Genomic DNA, 20897 nt, shown 5'->3' on the forward strand with positions numbered 1-20897 from the left:
GGAAAGGGAATACACTTACTTTTTGAAAGGCAACAAGAAGAGCAAGAATAATCCAAATCACTTTTATTAAGAGAAATATTCCCTAACATGCTAGAAGAAAAGAGCTGAATCAAATGATGAGAATCTGAATGACCCAGGCGAAAGTGATAGAGTTTTCACATTTTATTTGCAGAACAAATATCCGAGGAAGAGGGAGAGAAGAAACAACGAGCTGGAGTAACGGATGGGTGAAAGTCCAGTACGTACAAACATCCATGTCGCCTAACCTTCTCAAGTACCTTTCCCATTGCTAGATCCTGCACAAAACAATAATTTGGAAGAAATATAACTAAGCAATTATTAGATGTAAGTTGACTAACAGAAATTAAATTTGTGGATAGTTTAGGAACATGAAACACATCACGAAGGGTAAACTGGCGATGGTCAGAAGGAGAGAAAGTTAAGGAATTAACGGACTAAATTGGTAGTTTAGTGCCATCTGCAGTAGAAATAGCCTGATTGCCAGTGTAGGGACGAATATTGCGAAGATGGGATACATCACCAATCATATGATTTGAAGTCTAAGAATCGAAGAACCATGGAGAAGATGTGGTTATACCTGACATACTGGCCATAAAAAGGGCCTGCACGATCTGCTAGAGAATCGCAGGAATTAAAGGTGAGGAAAAACCTTCAACAGACTCAGTGGATACAGTATCATTAACAGAAGGCTCGGAAGAAGTAGTCACAGAAGTAGCAGAAAGAGTACGACCACGGCCACGACCTCGACCACCACGTCCACGATCGAATGAGGATGCGTAGGCATGTGAACGACAGTCCTGAAGACCATGACCAGTCCTTTGACAATACGCGCATTAATCTTTGCACTGACCGACGACATGTCCACTTTGTTACAGCCGCGACAAGTTAAAGGAGTGGAACCATGGTTTGGTGCAAAAGTAAATACAGTAAGTGTCAGGTCAGATGGTCCCTAAGATGTCCCCTGAGAGAGGACCTGCAGTCGTTGTTCCTTGGCTAATAAAACATCAATAACCGAATTCATTGAAGGAATTGGGCTACGGTTCAGGAGAGCAGCCCTGTAATGCTCAAATTCCGGACACAGTTTCGTAAGAAACTATCTAACTTGCGCACTCTCCCATATTGAGTGGAATATTTTAAAGTCATTTAAAAAGTCGGGATCCATCATAACTATCTCTGTCCAAATTGTAACCATTGAAGAGTGGAAAGATTGAATACTTTTGTCACCCTGAGTAAGGTGAACCAGATTTTTTTCCAGGCGGTATAAGCTAGCTGCATTACTCTGTTGATATATTGTCTGGAGATGCTCCCACATAGACTTAGCAGTGCGATGTGGCGTGAGACCAACAATTATTGATCGATCGACGGAATCAAGAATCCAGGTAATAATCCATCCATTTTTCATTTCCCAATCAATCATTCTGTCGGCATTGGTGGAAGCGGGGACAATAACAGATCCATCAATCAGTCCCTACAAACCATGATCCTTGAGAAAACTTTGAAAGTAGATGGCCCATAGATTGTAGTTGGTGCCATCGAAACTACATTGTGTGACCTCTGTACGGGAGTCTTTATCCATAGATAGGACGAGATAAAAAAATGATGCTGAAGAAGAAAGTACCTTGCAGCCGAAGATCAGAACAATAACCAACAAAAGAACAAAAGGGATTAGATGTAGCAAAAGAGCAACAGATAATAGAGCAGAACGTGCAGCAGTAGATGCTATAGTAGAGATTGGATGGAGCAGGAGATAATGCAACAGGGATCGGCTGTAGCGGGAGATAATGCAGCAGGATCGGACGTAGCAGGGATCGGACGTGCGCAGGTGCGAACGCAGGTGTAGCAGGATCGAACGTGAGCAAGGACGTGCGTAGGTGTGGCAGGGATGTGTGGATAGGCTTAGGGAAGATCAGACGAGCATGGGCAGGGTGGGACCTGCGCAGGTGTAACAGGGACGTGCGGACATGCTTGGGGAAGATCGGACGAGTGTGGGGAGGGCCGGATCTGACAGGGGAGGAGCTGGATCGAACAGAGGAGGGCCGGATCTGATAGATGGTGGGGTCAATGATGAAGAGATGCCGGATTAGGATCGGTATTGCTCTGATACCATGTAAACAAACCAAAAACAATGAAGGCTTTGGGGAGAATGATTCTCCTTTTCTTTTCTGTGTTTGAGACAACCCTAAAGGGTTGAATATATAGAGTTTTACAACGACTATATAAGGTAAGATGATAAATACAAAATCTTTTATGCAAAGAATGTGGCCTGTCTAACACGCCTTGCCTGATTCCTCTAAAGCTGTTAAAGTAACCTTTTGGGGATCCATTCAGGAGAATGGAGAGCTGAGCTAATCCAATGCACTCTTGAATCCGGCTTATCCATTTTTTGCTAAAACTGATCCTCTTCATCAGATAAAGAAGGAATTCCCAATTGACGTGGTCATAAGCCTTCTCGATATCCAAATTGCAGAAAATAGATTTAAGACCCGAAGAATGAGCAAACTCCAGGACTTCGTTAGCGATCAACACACCCTCTATGATTTGCCTGCCTGGGACAAACACATTGGTTGGGGGAGATAATGGAATCGATCACCTTCTTCAATCGGGAGGCGAGCACTTTCGCGAGGATTTTATACAGACTTCCAATGAGACTGATCGGTCTAATTTGCTGAATGAGGCTACACCTGGAAATTTCGGAATTAATGCTATAAAGGACACCCCTAGTTTTTGGAAAGCCTTCCTCTTTCATAAAATTCACAGAAAAAGGCCATGACATCGTCTTGAATAATGTCCCAAAATTTTTGGAAGAAAAGGATGGGATACCCATTGGGCCCAGGGGACTTTTCACCACTTAAGGATTTAACTGCGTGCTTTACCTCTTCCACTGAGAAAGGGCTTTCGAGCAAAGCAGCGTCGTCCCCTTCAATACGTTCGAAATGCAAGTTATCTAAATGAGGTCTAACCTACCCTTCATTACTGAGAAGATCGTGGAAATAGGATATAACTTCGAGATTTTTTTCTTTGTCTTTAATTCGGACACCATTAACAAGAATACTGCTAATCTTGTTGGTGCTAGCGTGCATGGAGGCTATACTATGGAAGTATTTAGTATTCTTGTCCCCTTCCTTTAACCACTTTGCTCGAGATTTCTAACGCTAGGACACTTCATCTTGCAAAGCTTTGTTTGAGATCGATTGAATTATCTGGATTCTCTTTGCGAGGATTTCAGACATCATCGAGCTATCTTTAGAGTGACTGTTGATCTGAGAGTAGGGAATCCATCTCTGCTTCTTTGTTGCGCCTCCCCACTTTTATCCACTGCTTTAGCTTGTCTTTTAGGAGTTTGAGTTTTGAAGTGAGCCTAAAGCCTGCGAAACCTTTAATCTGGAAGCTTTTCCACCAATCAGCTATCATTTCATGGAAACCTGAAATGAGGAACCAAGAGGTGTTAAACTTAAAGGGTTTGGGACCTCGATTCAACTCATCACTATTGAGAAGAAGAGGCCAGTGATTGAAAGTAGTTCTTGGCAGAACCGATTGGGATATAGAAGGGAACAACTCCAGCCACTTAGTGGATAATAAGAACCTGTCCAGTCTAGAGAGAATAGGACACAGTATACCATTAGTCCAAGTGAATGAGGACCCAAGAAGAGGGAGATCTATTAGCTCATTGTCCTCTATCCAGGACGAAAAACCCCTAATAGATGCAGAGATTTTCGAGCCATTAGATTTTTCATCGACATTTCTGACCATATTGAAAACCCCAGCAAAACAAAGAGGGCCGAAAAAATTCTAGCAAACGGAACTCAGTTCAATCCAAAATTCTTGCATAAGGGTTTTAGAGAAAGGACCATAAATAGAACAAACCAATACAACAGAGCCAAAAGAGATCTCCTCCAGAATAGCCGAGGTAGAGAAAGCTTCCACCTAACTTTTCTGAAGAGACCAGATAGAAGACCTCCAAGCAAGGACGATGCCACCTGCACCCCCTACCGCATCAAAAGAGACCCTGTTTGCATCTTTCACCTTCCATAACATCCCCATTAGACAATCGTCGAAGTGCTTTACTTTGATTTCCTGGAGGCAGATAATTTGGGGATTGAGTCTCACATAGGAACTCTTAATTAACCTCCTTTTTTTGCTTTGATCCTACTCCCCTAACATTCCAGGAGATGATCTTCATGATGAAACTGATTTGCCCCAAGACCCCTGCTGTCCAGAGATGGCTTTCATACCCACTGTCGTACCCGGACTCAGCACCAGACGCCGTAGCTCTCTGTTGCTACAGGCTCTAGCAATACGATTAGGAGGAGTGCACGATCTAGAGATGGGCCTACCCCGGGATTCGACACAGTGGAGTAGGGCGATAAAGTCTTCTGGACAGTCCCCAAAGGACATCCCGAGCGATCTACTGACGTGTCCCATAGGATCCCTGATCCACTTTTTCCTCTGAATCTTCTCTAGCAAGTTCACTCTGTGTTCTTCATCTATCACCTTGTTGATTGAGATATCCCCCTGAATAACTGCAGGCCCTTTTTTGATTTGAAGCGGCTCAGTGTCCATTATACCCTCCCCAGTTTCATCTTGGAATAGCGATGTGAGGTTATCCTTTGACCCACCGCAAGAGGAGGAATAGAGGTTTGAGGGTTGGGAATTAGGAGAGGTGGGAGATTCTGGGTTAGAGGAAGCAACTCGATCAAGGTCAGGACCAAAAGGGATGACTTCGAGGCTGGAGAAACTTCGGACTCGGCTACCCATCCCCAACTGTTGGAGAGGAGAGAAGGCAAAGACATACGGAGCGAAAGAAGGAATGGAGGCTCTCTTCAGAAGAGAAGGAGGGAAAGCAACCATATCAGAGGGCATGAGGGAAAGGTTGAGGTCTATGGCTACTGAAACGAGTGGATTGGAAGCCTTTGGAGATACCAACTCACTAGGCTCGAGATGGAAGAGTAACATTTGGGTCGAGTCAGGATCATGGGTTGGGACGAAAGAGCCAAACGAACCATCGAGATCGAAAATAGCGCGACCACGAGTCGTTTGCGCAGGAGGCTCAAATAGATGAAGGCGTGGCTCCATCACTCCCACACACGTCGATGAGACAGAGATGTCGAGATGAGGGACAACTGTATCCCTTGAGCCCAGTGATCCAAGATCGAGACAACCACGCGTCCATTGCACAGGCAGAGCGTGACGTGGCACACTCTCTTCCAACCACGTTGGCACCTTCGGATGAGAAATATCGGGACAAGCGCCACCTTTCTGCCTCGAGCCCAATGTTCTGACCAGAGGGTTGCACGCACGCCACGTGTCTCGCCATCAGCGAGGGCTACGGCAGAGACATCATTAGCCTCAGCTGTCTGGTGGGAAAAATGGTTCGGTACTCCCCAGGAGTATGTGGCTTATACTTCATCGTGCTTTTTCGGTTCGATGCTCCTTACAGTATCACCGGGGAAGGATTCCCACAGACGCCATAGGTCACCCCATCTCGGAAGAGGACTGTCTTTTGCTTCCAGTTGCACCAGCAGATCGATCACTCTATTATCAACAAGAACCCTCATCTGGTTGGGAAGGGGAGTTCCTTTCTTTCTCTTAACCCGGACTCTCATGACCGCCATTTCCAATCCCAGATTGGTTTTCGAATTAAGTTCAATGAAGGAACCTAAACGAGAAGCCATTGAGATGAAAAAGTCATCATTCCATAACTCTAGGGGGATCCCCCATATCAGGATCCAGTCATCTTCATATCCAAATATTGAGAACTCCTTCCATCTTTTGACAGAGATAACAGGACAGTCCTTGTGAACAGCTCCCGCCATTACAAGGATGTCGAGGTTGAGGCTCGAGCTTCTCTGAAACCACAGTTCGTTATAGCCTATTGATTTAATATTGTACATCCCCGGATGGATACGACTGCATTCATCAATCCAAGCTTTGACTTGGGATATAGATGCGTCTTCTCTCGTAATAATCACCACCGAGTCCTACAGATTCTTCATAGAACTATTAATGGCATCCTGGTTAATCTGAACCGTATAACTGTCTTCCTCCGCTATTCAAATAGAAGGAGCAGATTTGCCGATTTCTTCATTTTTTCCTAGATCCATTTCTTCCAAAATCCTCTAATGTGGGTCGTGGGGCTTTCCCTTGAGTAACACTTCTCTGAATGAAGTTCCGTTAGAATGGGTAGAACCATTGGATTGAGTAGGCGTCTTTGACGCACTGTTTTCCATACTCGCCCGGATATTGGAAGAGGATTGGAGTAGTTTTGATTTTTCCTTATGATCCGGGCCGAATCTCGCCCTTTGCACTAACAGTTTTTTGCCTCTGAAACTCTCCCCATGCAACATCAAAACCGCTTTGGAGAGTTCTTCCTCCGAGCTCATTCTAACCAGAGAAAACCCTCTATAGCATCCACTGTCATGGTTCCTTGGCATCACCATGTCCATTATAGCACCCGCCCAGCTAAAAACTGACGATATGTTAATGGGTAACTATCCCTCTGGATAACCCTTGACAAAAAGAGTAGGATAGGAGGTGATGTCTCGCTCCTTCCATTTCACAACTCTACCTTTCCTTTTTTTGTGATTCACCTGAATCCACTTCCTTTTCGCTTCTGAAGTTTGAATATTATCTGCGGCCTTAGTTCTATTGTCCATTTTTTATCTATCTCGTATGCAAACGGCGTCGAAGCATCGTCGTTCTCTTTACAATGTCAACATCTCGTAGTCGTCGCAGCACCATTGGAGATGGTTTATCTGTAACTAATGTAAGAAAATTATTAACATAGATTGGGAAGCCTAAAGATCACCTCATGATGCTTGCGAAGGGAGAAAATTGATATACTTCTATTTTTTAGACCTTTCATGTAAGCCCCGATCCTAGACCGTACCGTTCCATAGGCTTCCGCGGTCTTTCCGGTCGAATTTCGGCAACCTTCGACCCTTAACCGGTATTTGCGCGCGACCTGGATTCTCGTGCCGTCAACCCGAGTCGACTCAACCTAGGGCTTATACCTTAGCGACCGCGTCGTCGCCGCGGTTCCGATGCCGCGACTCGCGTGCTGATGCGATGCTCTGGTTGGGAGTTGTGGGCCAGCGTTCGGTGCAAGGAAAACGCCGCGCGTGTGAATCCTGAGAGAATCTCTACGAGGTGTCACATTAATCAATCAATCCCATCAATTCCATCATGTCAAGTACACATCACCTTTCACCCTTTCCCAAGCAAGCCCCAAAAGTCAAAAAGTTTCTTACAACCCATAACTCCTCTTACACCTTTTGCCAAAAAAAGTCCAAAAAGCCTCTTACACACCCATCCCTCTCTCCCATCCATCACTCCATCACCCATCACTCCCTCTCTCTCTCCCTTACAAGTCTCTCTCTCATTTTCAACTTTTTCAAGCAACAAAAATCCCCTACGTATGAACCTCTCCAAGCCCTCCCATGGTGAGAAAAATGCTCATGTGTGGCCCACCTTTCCATCCTTAGATCTCTCATCTCAACCATCCATTTCTCATCTTCCTCCATCAAAAGGAAGCACAAGGAGCTAAGGAAGCCAAGGGAGCAAGAAGATCAAGTGGTGGGTGCCTTGATAGGGTAGATTTTGATATTTTTAAGATGGGCCAAGTGAGGCCAACCGATCAATGGTTTGGATCTCACTTTGGACCCTAAGATGTGGCCGATGGCCCATTTGGATTATCATGCTCATTCCATGATGGGGCCATTCTCCATGGACCCCATCATGATGTTTATTTTCTTGCATACTTAGGGTCATCTAGACCGTCTAATTTATTGGAGAAGGGATCTCCACCGTTGGATTTAATTTTGATGGGCCCACATGTAATGGGACTCACTTGATGTATGATTTAGTGCAAGGGAGGGCCCATAGTGTCGGGGTCCCTCCATCACACGGCCTCACTCTCTATCTCTCTCCCTTTTTATTTTATTTTATTTTTATTTATTTTATTTTATTTTATTTTGTTGTTATGATGGTGAGGTTGTGTGGCCCACTTGAATGGACCCCACCACAGGGTATGTATTCCATCCAAATCACCTACAAGTGGGGCCCACTTTGTGTGTAGTATCCACACCATTCTCCATGAGGTGGCCCACCTAAGCAGGGCCCACCTCTAATGTATTTACAAGGGTCCAGCGTCCAGGGATGCTGGACGTTTTTGGGAAAATGCAAATATTAGCTTGCCAAGGGGGGTGGTCCACTTGTGTAGGCTCCGTCTTGATGCATGTCTTCAATCCACGCCGCCCATTCCGTTCCCATCCTTCTTTTAGGCGTTGAACCAAAAGATGGTGTCAACCCGAGGTCTTGGCGGGCCATACCATACCAAATGGCAGTTTTCACCATTGAAACCTCCCCTGATTTCCTATATGCCAAAATATGTCCGATATTGGACTTATTTTGCTCGTGTTGGGCCATGGGATGCCATTGGACGGTGTGGATTGTCAAAATATGGAAACCACCTGTAAAATCCATGGATTTTCTGAAAATAAAAAAAATATATATAAAAGATAACACAGCAGCAGCTGCTACTGTGTCAGACGCAGCAGCGCTGCCTGCGCACGCCAGCGCCCGGACGGACGCACGTACAGCCACCCACGGCTGTAGCCGTGGGCCCCACCTTGATGTTTACTTACCATCTAATCTGTTCATAGGGTGGGCCACTACCTGACGTGGGCCCACCCCAAAAATTAGCCTGATCCAAGACTCAGGTGGCCCACACCGTAGGGAACAGTGGGATTGAACCTCTATCATTGAAATCCCATTTTTTGGGCCCACAGAAGTTTAGGATCAGCATGAAATTTGTTTTTGCCCTTCACCTAGGTCCAAGCGACCTTATCAACGGTCTGGATGGAAAATAAATGTTATGGTGGGCCCCACATGGAGCCCACAGTGATGTAAGTATTTTATTTCCACCATCCGCCTGGACGGTGGAGCCCACTGTGATGTGTGCGCGCGCGTGTGTGGGTGGGTGCGTGCGTGTGTGTGCGCGTGCGTGTGTGGTGTGTGCATGTGTGTATATTTATATATATATATAATATTATATTATATATAATATCATATGTATTATATATATATTATATATTATACCATATTTAATATAATATTGGTGGGAGGCCCACCTCAGTTTGCTTGTGGCCTGTGATTGAGGCCCACCTAGATATATATGTAAGGCCATGGGTCGAGGCCCATGGATGTATTAGGGGCCCATGGGTTATGGCCTATTAAAAATGTTTTGGGGCCTATGGGTTTAGGCCCATTTGATGTATATATGGGGGCCCATTTGGTGAGGCCCATTTGATACTCATAAGGCCCATGAGATTAGGCCCATTTAATGCATCTAAGGCCCACGGGTTATGGCCCATTGCAATGCACATAAGGCCCATTGGTGTGGCCCATTGATGTGGCTCACTTGATGAACGTGAGGCCCATATGATACGGCCCATTTGATGTATTGAAGGCCCAATGAGATATACCTAAGGTTCATTGCAATGTGCAGTCCCAACATGATTTATGTAATGATGTTTACGTCAGGGCTATGCCTTGGGAGCAATGTTGGTTTGACGTCCACATTGTAAGTATAGTGTTGGTTCAATGTCCGCATTATGCCTTTCCCGAGGGCCCATTGTTAGGCCCATATGTGTAATGTGTAGGTCGTCTAGGCCCGTCTTCATTATGAATATCATCCATCCCATATAACATGTTTAATTCCATGATTCATGATCATATGCATCATACGTATGCTTGATATGAGAAATGACTGATCATAGCATATGCCTTTGGGCAGATTGTTTAGGGGCTCCCGTACAGGGGGTGTTGCCCTACATGAGGGCATGATACGCGCAGGATTGCTGTATGACTGGATAGTGTGATTCATGCATTCGCATTGTGTAATATGGTTACTGTACGCCCTAGCGACATCAGGGCCGTAGCCTCCACAGACTTATCGTGGTTGGCAGGATTGGATACCGAAAATACTGTTCTACATGGGGTGCGATAGATATCCCTGGGTGAAAGTCCCTAAACCCTTATGGTAGCAGGATGTTGCTCCAACGTCTAGACCGAGTGGGTGCATGAGCGCTGAGTGCCGATTACCAGACGGTTGCGCTTTCCACTGTGTCGTGGTCGGTTGGAAGGGGGTGCGGCCTTACCCGCCTGAGAGTAGGGGGCAATGCTAGGCTGAGTTTGACCAGCTCGAGGAATGAGTCCGCTATTGACGAGCCGAGCCCGATATTGGCAGGCGGATAGTGAGGTCGTTTCCACTTACCTTATTGCGCGCGATGGGGCGACAATCTGGCTTAGAGTGTACTAGACCCCGGTGATATTCCAGATTTTGAGCTGTATTGACATGTGGACTTAGATGAGGATTTGTATGCTTGAGTTGCATTTCGCATTGCATGGCCTTGGTATGGCCGACATCATTCTTTGCACCGCATGGCCTTGGTACGGCTAATGGGATTCTTGGCATTCATCAGCATGTTCCGCATTACTCTGATACTGCATAACTACATTACCACCTTGAGCATACACTTTCACCACCCTCTAAGCTTTCTATAAGCTTATGCATGACCGTTGCGTGCAGGTGACGTTGGATCACAGCAGCGCTGAGGCTTGGGCGCGTAGCTGATCTTTTGTGGAGCTTTTGGTCTATCATCATTGTATTTTCCTTATGCTCATTGTACTTGTAAAGTTTTTAATTATAGTGGAAATGTGATGGAGTTTTTGGTTGTTGTTTGTGGGTTGTGCCTTTGGTTATGCTGATTACGAATTAAACTGATGTTGAAAATCCTCCTTGTAGCATCCCAGGATCGGAACCTGGCGAATGGGCGCTGAGAGCCCAGAATGGGGTTCTACGGAGGCTGTCGGCGCCAGATTCGGCAATCGGAAATTTTGTGAGCCCGGTTTCCTAGTTTGGGGCGTGACAGAAGTTGGTATCAAAGCATAACTCGGGAATAACCAAGAACAACATTACATATCTGCTATGAATGATTTAAGTCCTAAGTTCGGATAGCTTAGCGATCTTTTATTACCGACCCTTAACGAGTGTGCCTTCGAGAGTTTTCAAAGTTGATAGGCACCTTCGCTCTTTCCTGTAGGACATGGCGCGCAGGAGAGTGACCCAATCGACTCCCGCACCACCACCTGAGACTCCGACTCCACTACCTGCGGCTCCCGCACTACCACCTACGATTCCTGATCCACCACCCGAGATCCCTACTGCCCAGCCTGAGGATGCCGCTCCTTTACCAGGGATTCATGCTGCCCAGCCTATGGGTGCAGCTCCTCCACCAGAGACCGGTGCGGAGCCGACCGTTTCTGTGAGTGCTTCTCAGTTACAGCAGATGCTGCAGGCTGTGACGACCGCACTTCAGGGGCAGGGCAGACCCCCAGTCGTTTCACCAGCACAGGCAGAGCAGGAGCACTCGAGTGCCCTCCTTCGAGAGTTCCGACGCCTCGATCCCCTGCATTTTCAGGGTGAGCCAGACCCGACCATGGCTGAGAGATGGCGTGCCGACGTAGAGAAGATATTTGAGACGATGGGATGCGCGACTGAGCGGCGAATCCCATTAGCCGTATTTCTTCTCCATGGTGAGGCTGAGCACTGGTGGGCGTCAGTCTCCCGAGCAGCAGGTGCTGACTTTATATGGACTTGGGAGGATTTTGTGGATCGGTTTGACCGACAGTATTTTCCTGAACACATCCGACGTCAGCAAGCGTTGGATTTTGAGGCCTTGGTGCAGGGCGATATGACAGTGGCTCAGTATGCCGCTCGTTTTGTAGCACTGTCCCGATTTGCACCTTACTTAGTGGATGATGAGGAGCGGAGAGCCCGCCGATTTGAGAGCGGCTTGCGTTACGATCTTCGAGGCCGTGTTATTGGGCATGAGCTCCCTACCTTCAAGGAAGTGGTGCGGAAGGCCCAGAATTTTGAGGCTGAGTGGGACGGTTCTCAGTTTGATCACGGTCAGAGGAGAGACCGGAAGAGGCAGGTTTCTTCCAGTGATACGCAGCAGGGTCGACCACAGCAGAGGCGCACAGGTCGCCCAGCCTTTCGAGCGCCAGCAGCACCTCCAGCACCACCTCCGAGGCAGTTCACCGGCACTTGTTTTAGGTGCGATGCGGCAGGACACCGTATGTGGGAGTGTCCTCGCCCCCAGCAGCAGCAGAGAGGTCCACAGCAGCCTCCACCACCGACCCCCACAACAGTAGCAGAGGCCCCCACAGCAGCAGCGACAGTAGCCCCCACCACCGAGGCCACCTCAGCAGCAGCATCAACACCAACCTCCGAGGCCGCAGCAGCAGAGGCAGCAGTTTCGACCGCCTCAGCGACAGCAGCAGCACGCTCAGAGGGGACAGACACCTCACCAGCCGGCTCAGGCTCGATTCTATGCGGCCCAGCAGGATCCTCAGTCATCTGGAGGGGTCGTTGAGGGTATACTTCCAGTATCTGCATGCATTGCACGTGTTGTTTGATTCTGGTGCATCTCATTCTTTTGTGGCCGAGAGTTTTTGCCGATCGACTGGTTTGCCATTGGAGTCTGCTCATGAGGGGTTGACAGTATCAACTCCCTTAGGGAAGACTGCAGTGTTGGGCCGATTTTGCTCGTCTTGCCCCGTTCTGGTTGGGGATATCTTTTTGCCTGCCGATCTGTTTGCTTTGCCTATGTCCGAGTTCGATGTCATCCTGGGCATGGATTGGCTTACCGAGTACCACGCCATATTGGATTGTTCCGCGAGGATAGTCACGTTTTGTATACCTGGCTTGCCGCAGTTCCAGTTCATTGCTGAGCCCAGAGGAGAGCCGTTGTCTTGTTTGATGTCTTGTGCCATAGAGGAGCCCATAGCGGTGAGTGTCGACCAGTTGCCTGTGGTTTGCGATTTTCCCGATGTGTTTCAGGAGATTCCGGGATTACCGCCTCGTCGACTCACTGAGTTCCAGATTGATCTCGTGCCCGGTACTGCGCCAATTTCAAAGGCCCCATATCGCATGACACCATTGGAGTTGCGGGAACTGCAGAAGCAGTTGGACGAGTTGCGCGAGTTAGGCTTTATCCGTCCGAGCAGTTCACCGTGGGGAGCGCCGGTACTCTTCGTGAAGAAGAAGGATGGCTCGTTGAGGCTTTGCGTAGATTACCGCGAGCTCAACAAGGTCACGATCAAGAACAAGTACCCGCTCCCGAGGATTGATGATTTGTTTGATCAGCTGCAGGGTGCACAGTTCTTTTCGAAGATTGACTTGCGTTCCGGTTATCATTAGATTCGGGTCCGAGAGGAGGACATTCCGAAGACAGCATTCAGGACGCGTTATGGTCATTTCGAGTTTTAGGTCATGTCCGGACTGACCAATGCACCGGCGGTCTTCATGCAGTTGATGAACGAGGTCTTCCGTCCGTATCTCGATCAGTTTGTTGTAGTCTTCATCGACGACATTCTGATTTATTCGAGGACTCGTGAGGAGCATGAGCAGCATTTGGAGGTTATGTTGCAGACCCTCCGCGCACACCAGCTGTATGCAAAGCTGGAGAAGTGCGAGTTTTGGCAGGAGGAGGTGAAGTTCCTCGGTCACGTGGTGACGAGGGAGGGTGTCGCAGTGGACCCCTCGAAGGTTGAGGCAGTGCGTCAGTGGGGCCAGCCCACGACTGCGTCCGAGATCCGTAGTTTCCTTGGTTTAGCGGGCTACTACCGGCGTTTCATTGAGGGCTTCTCTCGTATTGCAGCCCCGTTGACCAGGTTGACTCGGAAGGGCGCAGAGTTTATTTGGAGTGACGCCTGCGAGCGAGCATTTACGGAGTTAAAGGACCGTCTGACGTCCGCTCCTGTCCTCACTCTTCCCTCTGGGAGTGACGGATTTATTGTATTTACTGATGCCTCGCATATTGGTTTGGGTGCTGTCCTGATGCAGCACGGGAGACCAGTGGCCTTCGCGTCTCGCCAGCTCAAGGTCCATGAGCTGAACTACCCCACGCATGATTTAGAGTTGGCTGCAGTTGTCTTCGCACTGAAGGTGTGGAGACACTATCTCTATGGGGTTAGGTTCGAGCTCTTTTCTGACCACAAGAGCTTGAAGTACCTCTTCTCGCAGTCTGAGTTGAATATGAGGCAGAGGCGCTGGATGGAACTCCTAAAGGACTATGATTTCGATCTCCAGTACCACCCGAGTAAGGCGAACGTGGTGGCGGATGCCCTCAGCCGTCAGTGTTGAGGGTCAAATATTGCATATTAGACCCCAGTTATTACTTGGATCTACAAGCATAATTCCGTTTAATGGCTGATTTAATCATGTTTGTGTTGCAGGGCGTATTCACGAGCTTGGACTGGAAAAGGGTACTAAAAGCATGGATTTAATGGTCTGAAAGCACCAGAGCATGGCACGGACTCTAGGAGACCAAGATCGACAGATTTGCACGCCAGGGATCCAAGAAAATTGAGAAATTGAAGCTCAAGTGGCCTGAAAAGTGTCCAGAATGCAAGATCATGGGGTTCCCACCATCTGATCAGTTCAAAACTCCATATGTAGCCTGAGGACCATAAATGAACCGTACACGTAAAATTTCATCCATTGGATCGCTGTGGAAGTGGCCCAACGGGCAGATCAGCCCATAAATTACTGATCTGGGGCCCGCCTGATCTCTGGAAACACCTCATCTTCAGTCTCAACGCCCTAAATCATGTGAAGAACTAGATGGACGGAGTAGATTTCTCACAAACATCGCTGTGGGACCCACACAGGTAGTGCATGTACACATTATATAGGTGCACCGGGCGCACACCAAAAGACCAAAAGTCGGTCAGCAAGCGCTGACCGACTCTCCTTCTCAAAACGGGATCCTTCTCACAGCAGGCGAACTTGGGTCCGCCGGTTCCTCTCAGTGGGGCCCATTCATCATCCAAATCATCAATCTGGACCGTCCATTGGGTAAATAAGTGGGTTATTAACCTCACCTAGAGGACCTTTTGGCATCATGCAAGTAATTGAAAGATCATAGCGATCAAAAGCAGGATGGGCGGTGAAAGAAAAGACTCAATGGGCGGAACCAAAAGACATACAAAAACACCCTTTTTCAGCTAGTTTTTCGAGAGGAACGTAATGAGCGGATTGGATTTTCCTTCTGAGGTCAATCTGGGACCCACCAGCCATCACAGCGCTAATTGCGCAAGCTCTGTTTCGCAACAGAGCCTGCGGATGAATTCTGTGGGCCACCACCGTACGTCAAAGGTTTGATCTAGACCGTCCAAGAGAGTCCCTCATTCCATCTCATTCACGCCTAGGTGACAGATTTGAAAAAGACAATGGCGTTTGGTTTTTCAACCGTTCAGATGCCCGGTAGACGTCACCAAGAAAGAATCTGCGAGCCACTCCAAATCGTTGCCAAAATCAACATAGCTGACTGGATTTTTGAGCCGCATCCAATGGACGGAGTAGATTTGTCCATCGACTGCAACTATGGGCCCTATGAAGAACCAGCGCACGTTCTTGTGTTGATTGATGCGTAAACATCCGCACCTGCTGTGCGTAAAGGGGAGGCCATCTCCACTGCTTCTCGAGGCGGAAGCTCTCACCGACCGATTGGGTTTTTTTTGCTATAAAGAGGAGTTGGACGTCAGGTTTTGGGGGGAGAAAAAAAAAGGAGCTTGGTGCCTGGACGTGGAGCAGAGAGAGAACGGGAAAGTGCAGGTGAGAGTACAGGTTGCTCGGGTGGAGGATTGGAAGCAGCGGTTGGGTTTTCTCTCTCTTTCCTTCTTGTTCTTTTCTTTTCTTTTATTTTTATTTTGTTGTTTAATTAGCCCATTCATGTGTGGCTAATCCTCTTAGCTAGGGCTAAGAGGTGAAGCTTGTGGCGAGATGGGAGATACTATTTCCTGCTTTTCATTTAAATTCATGAACTGAAGTTAATTTGTATTAATGGAATGTTTTTTTAGTCTTTAATGGTCTGTTGTGACTGAAATTACAATGGGTCTGCAACGGCTTTGAATATCTCTTTTTCTTTCTTTTTGGATGTTTATGACGTCAGGAAACCCTGTTGTTCACCATCATCTCCTGGGCATGGTTGGATGGTCGTACCCTTCCTAACTTTCATGTACTTTTGATTGGTTGGTAATTAGTTTAATCTTGTTATTTGCTTTGTCTCCTGGGCATGGTTAGATGATGGAATCCATTCTAATTCATATACCTTTCATCTCTTGAAAATCAGATCAAGTAAGTTCAGTTTGATTTTCATAATTCCTGATGCAGGCAAAAGATCTCCCTGATCCCTACAAGTGGATCCTCTGAATCCCTAGTTTCCCTTCTCTGAATTCCTTAAGTTTTAGATAATTATTCCACAATTACTCCTTAAATTTACATTTGATTTTGATTACATCTTAGGCTAGTTCTATTTCTGCCTAGTTTCAGGAAACGTACAAGTTTCAGTCCCTGTGGATTCGATCTCGGTCTCACCGAGTTTATTACTACATCACAACCCTATACTTGGGGAGTGAACAAGTTTTTGGCGCCGTTGCCGGGGACTGACGGTTACGATTCTCTGAAATTAATTAGTTTTAGGATTAGTTTAAGATTAGGATTTCACTAACCTTAGTTTTTTTTATTTATTTATTTTTATTTGAGTTCAAAACTAACTTGTTTCCTGTTTTATAGGATCTTGACATAAGTTTCTCAATTGGTAATTCCTTCCTAATCTCTCTACTTTTTCCTATTTTTAGAATTAGGGTTTAAATTTTAGAAATTTTCTAATTCTAGTATCCTCCCTTCTGTAGGAAATAGTTTGTTAGGTTATTTCTTTCCCTTTTTAGAAATTAACTTTCTATTCTTATCTTAGTAACTTTCTAATTTTAACTCTTTTAAAATCTAATTTGTTTCCTAATTTATTTTTAGAATTTTTGTTTAGAAACTAACCTTCCTATTTTGTAGGCCTTTAAGATAGAAATTTCTAATTCAGTAAGCTCCTTCCGTACTTTCTATTTTTCAGTTCTCTTTTAATAATTTACTTTCTAGTTTAGATCTTTCCTAATTTACTTTAGAAATTTTCACTTTCTTTTAAGAATACCTTCTTTTAGAAATTAATTTACTGTTATTTTTCTTTTAAATGATCATTCTTCTCTTTTTAGAATTTAACTTATTTTTGTTTTATTTTGCAGGTTTTTAACTTAGGACTTCAATTTGGTAATTTCTTTCCAACTCTCTCTTTCTTTCTAGATTTTCTTTTCCTTTCTTAGGATTAGGTTTTTAATTGAGGGCTGCGAGTGTTTCATGCCCAAGTGGGCCCGTGACAACACTCGACGTCTCTTGACTGAAGGAGGATTGGTTGAGGGGTTGACTATCCATCGCAGGACTAGACACCGCTCAAAATCCTCTGAGTTAATTGAAGTTATGGCTGAAGACCAACCTCCCCTACTTCCACCCAGGGTGGAGGATACTCAAGATGAGAACGAGGTGCAACAGGCACCCCTGCCTCGTACTTTACAAGATTATCTACAACTGGTGGGAGTGAGTATGCCCTCATGCATGATTTTTCCTGAAAACACAGGACAAATGGACATAAAGGCAGGAGTTATCCAACTTCTTCCCAAATTTCATGGACTTGAATCAGAGAGTCCATATTTACATTTGAAAGAGTTCGATGAGATTATAGCGACATTATGTTTTCCTAATGTATCTGAGGATACAATTAGGCTGAAACTCTTTCCTTTTTCCTTAAAAGAGAAAGTTAAGATGTGGTTACATTCATTGCATCCTAGATCCATTGGCACATGGAATGACATGCAGAGGGAATTCATAAAAAAATTCTTCCCACATCATAAAACGATTACCCTCAGAAAAACAATAATGAACTTTGCCCAAAAGGAAGATGAAACATTCTTCCAATGTTGGGAAAGGTTCAAAGATTTGGTCAGTTCATGCCCACAACACGGATTTGAAACGTGGCGCATTACAAATTTTTTCTATGATGGATTGACATCTTCTATGCGCCAAATGGTCTAGACAATGTGTAATGGAGAGTTCATTAATAAAGATGTTGACGAGGTATGGGATTACCTCGATAGTCTCGTTGAAAAAACACAATCTTGGGACTATTACCCAAAGCCGAACACCACGTCTAGGCCGACTAAATTAAAGGAGAAAAGTGGATTATATCTCTTGAAAGAAGAGGATGATCTTAAGTGTAAAGTGACTACGCTCATAAGGAAAGTTGAGGCCATGGAAGGAAAGAAGGATAAGGTCAATGAAATTGTTTGCGGCATCTGTGATTGCAACATTCACACAACTGAAAACTGTCCTACAATACCTGCCTTTCGAAGAGTGTTGAATGAACAAGCCAATGCCGTAAATAATTATCAAAGACCTTTTACTGGACCTAACTCCAATACATACAACCCTGGCTGGAAAAATAATCCAAACTTTAGTTGGAGGAATGGACAGACGGCTACTCCTCCAGGTTTCTTCAATCAAAATCCAAATCAAGTGAAACCTCAAGAGGAACCGGTTCAAAATCCCATACAAGAACTGGCTCAAGTAATGCGGGGAATTACAGATTTTATGCAAAAGATAGATTCTCGTATGACGGTTATAGAAAAGGGGATGCTTCCTGCACAACCTCTCCCCAATCCTAAACCGCAGTACGAGACTAATGATCCCAGCTCTTCAAATCAGATGGGGCATGCTAAATCCATCACCACTCTTAGGAGTGGGAAGATCATTGATAAAACTCTTCCGGTTAGGCCCGAAAAGCCTCAAGAACCAGAAGAGGACAACAATGATGGATCCAATGATACCCCACAAAAATTAGAACCGAAACTTCTAAAGAAGCCAGTTGCTTCGTTCCCCCAACGGTTGGTGTCACCAAAACCTCTTTCTAACTCTCAGGATATCCTAGAAGTGTTGAAACAAGTGAAAGTCAACATTCCTCTACTTGATGTCGTTAAACATATACCTTCATATGCCAAATTCCTGAAAGACTTATGCACGACCAAACGATGAAAAATTATTCAAAAGAAAATCTTCTTGACTGAGAAAGTGAGTGCCATCCTGAAGCAAGACGTGCCGCAGAAATTCAAAGATCCCGGTAGCCCAACCATATCATGTGTAATCGGGAACCATCGAATTGATCACGCACTTCTTGACTTAGGAGCGAGCGTCAATCTGATTCCCTACTCGGTATATAAACAATTAGGTTTGGGTGAATTAAAACCCACCCTAACCACACTACAACTTGTTGATCGCTCTGTTCGTGTACCAAGAGTTATAATTGAGGATGTGTTAGTCCAGGTTGATAGATTTTACTACCCTATAGATTTTATCATCCTGGACACCGAACCCATCAATAACATAAGCACTCAGATTCCCGTCATTCTTGGTCACCCATTCCTTGCCACGTCAAATGCAATTTTCAATTGCAGGAATGGTGTCATGACTATGTCTTTTGAAAATTTGACATTGGAGTCAAACATTTTTTTCAATAACGGCAGCAACTCAGAGGATGATGACGATTTCCACGACATTAACATGATTGACTCTTTCGTGGAAGATACGACACCGCTGACCTTATCCTCCGACCATTTAGAGACGTGCCTGGCTCACTCCCATGATTTTGATGATGACATGATTAGGGAGACGTGTGCCTTGCTTGATACTGCACCGGTACTTGAAGTTAACCGGTGGAGGCCACAATTTGAAGAATTGCCACAAACTGATGTAGTGCCTCTACCGTCTAACCTCAAGCCACCGAAGCTTGACCTAAAACCTTTGCCCTCTGATTTGAAATATGCCTATTTAGGTCAAGATGAGACATACCCGGTGGTGATCTCTGCCCACCTGGAGAAAGAACAGGAGAGTATGCTCATATCTACTCTCCTTGAGCATAAAGGAGCCCTGGGATGGACGATTGCGGACCTCAAGGGAATCGATCCCCTGATTTGTACTCACCGCATATATCTTGAGGATAATGCAAAAACCACTCGACAACCACAACGTAGACTAAATCCAAACATGAAGGAAGTGGTTAAAGCTGAGGTTCTTAAACTATTGGACGTGGGTATTATATACCCTATATCTGATAGTCAATGGGTGAGTCCAACTCGAGTGGTCCCTAAGAAGTCTAGAATCACCATCATAGCCAATGCTAATAATGAACTCGTGCCAACTAGAGTCACTACTGGTTGGAGAATGTGCATTGACTACAGGAAGTTAAATACCGTCACGAGGAAAGACCACTTTCCTTTACCATTCATTGATCAGATCCTTGAAAGGTTAGCTGGTCATTCCTATTACAGTTTCCTTGACGAGTATTCGGGCTACAACCAGATAGAGATAGCCCCTGAAGACCAGGAAAAGACCACATTTACATGTCCCTACGGCACCTTTGCCTATCGAAGGATGCCATTCGGACTATGTAATGCCCCTGCCACCTTTCAGCGATGTATGCTTAGTATCTTTTCTGATATGGTAGGGCAATATCTAGAGGTCTTCATGGACGATTTCTCTGTTTATGGTCCATCTTTCAGCAAATGTGTGTTGAAAAGATGTGAAGAGAAGAACCTGGTACTTAATTGGGAGAAGTGTCATTTCATGATTCAGAAGGGAATTGTCCTTGGGCATATTATCTCGTCTAAGGGAATCGAGGTAGATAAGGTAAAAATCGATCTTATCTCTAACCTACCTCTACCCAAGAACATCAGAGACGTGCGATCCTTCTTAGGACACGCAGGATTTTACAGGCGATTCATAAAGGACTTTAGTCTCCTCTCTCGTCCTTTATATACTCTTCTTCAAAAGGATGCTCCGTACGAGTGGACTGAGCAATGTCAGGAAGCTTTCACCAAGCTTAAAGGCACGTTAACCACTGCACCTATCATGCAGCCACCCGACTGGAGCC

The 20897-nt window shown here is 45.7% G+C and overlaps 1 protein-coding gene and 1 non-coding gene across 2 annotated transcripts in view; one reads left to right on the forward strand and one right to left on the reverse strand.

The window, feature by feature from the left end:
- The window catches only part of LOC131233387 (peroxidase 5-like), a 58182-nt gene that overhangs the window by 12958 nt on the left and 24327 nt on the right, over positions 1-20897 (forward strand). The window lies entirely within an intron of this gene.
- Positions 17834-17940, reverse strand: LOC131234061 (small nucleolar RNA R71). The gene has a single exon (XR_009165475.1). It is a non-coding gene; the product is annotated as a small nucleolar RNA R71 (small nucleolar RNA).

Source organism: Magnolia sinica, chromosome 18 (assembly GCF_029962835.1).
Source record: "Magnolia sinica isolate HGM2019 chromosome 18, MsV1, whole genome shotgun sequence".
In the NCBI taxonomy this organism is placed as follows: Eukaryota; Viridiplantae; Streptophyta; class Magnoliopsida; order Magnoliales; family Magnoliaceae; genus Magnolia; species Magnolia sinica.